The sequence below is a fragment of the Echinops telfairi genome, unplaced genomic scaffold, assembly GCF_000313985.2.
Source record: "Echinops telfairi isolate 266 unplaced genomic scaffold, ASM31398v2 ScPeMD7_3;HRSCAF=10, whole genome shotgun sequence".
Classification (NCBI taxonomy): domain Eukaryota; kingdom Metazoa; phylum Chordata; class Mammalia; order Afrosoricida; family Tenrecidae; genus Echinops; species Echinops telfairi.
In genome coordinates this window covers 59,019,938-59,020,988 of record NW_022103899.1, presented here as the reverse complement: position 1 = coordinate 59,020,988, position 1,051 = coordinate 59,019,938, and the positions used below count along the sequence as shown (strand labels likewise).

The 1,051-nt window shown below is 58.1% G+C and overlaps 1 protein-coding gene across 1 annotated transcript in view; it reads right to left on the bottom strand.

Annotated features, from left to right (window-relative positions):
- Window positions 1-1,051, bottom strand: part of INPP5D (inositol polyphosphate-5-phosphatase D) — a 109,060-nt gene that overhangs the window by 39,085 nt on the left and 68,924 nt on the right. The gene's annotated exons all lie outside the window — the stretch shown is intronic.

Below are 1,051 nucleotides of genomic sequence, written 5' to 3'. Positions count from 1 at the left end.
GCTGGTGGTTTTGAACTGCAGAACTTGGGGTGACCTCTGTGCCACCAGGGTTCCCACAGCAGGGACGGTAGTCCAGTCATTTCCCTGAGTGCTTCAGGTCTGTGGGACCCCATCCATCATCCCGAGCCCCAGTCGCTATGCGGCCCCAAGCACGGATTCCACCCGGAAAGGGCATGGGGTCTCTGATCGCCACGAAAGTCCACTCTGGCTAAACCAGCCCCCCAGTCACCCGTGGGACACCACCCTGTTTTACTGCCTGTCGGTCACCATCCAGGGGCTCCTGAGGGTCTTCAAGGCTGTGAGCTTCGGGAAGCAGATGATCAGGGCTGTCTCGGAGGGTTAGAAACACCCCCAATCCCCCACCCTGGGGTTGTAGGTGACAGCGCCTTCTTCGTTTCTTTGTTCTCTGCGTGGACAGAGCTCCGTGAGAGGTGGGCCAGCCTCCCGAGCTGCTTGGTGCCTAGGTCAGTGCCTGGCCACAGAGGGTGGTCGGCACACTTGTTCAGGAAATCCATGGGGCCCAGGAACCGAAGTGACCAGTCCAGAGTCATCTGGCTAATAAATGACAGAGCTGGACTTGAACTCCAAGCCTCCATCATTCACTCCCAGAACAAACTTCCCCCAAGCACTCATTCTGCAGCGGATGTTTTTCCGAGAGGTTGGAGAGGACACCACTCCTTCCGCCCAGAAGTACAGCAAGGGGGACAGAAAGACGTACGACTCCACTTGGTCACCAAGGACAAGGCTATGAAGGTGGTCACCCACCAGGTGATGCACCTTTACCTCATCCTAGCCAGGCCTGACTAGTTGATCCGACTTCAAGCTTTCTACCCAGTGGTGCACTAGCCCCACCAGCCTGTCTGTCTTCACCCCGCTGGCTCCACACCATCGTCAGCATCACCACCGGTGCCACGGCCACTGCTATCACCTCTATTGCCTGTCACCATCACCACTGCCCCACCACCTTCCTCATCACCCACCGCCACCCTCACTGTCATCAGAGCGCACAACTTCCACCACCACCATCACTGGCACCCCACCACCGTCACCT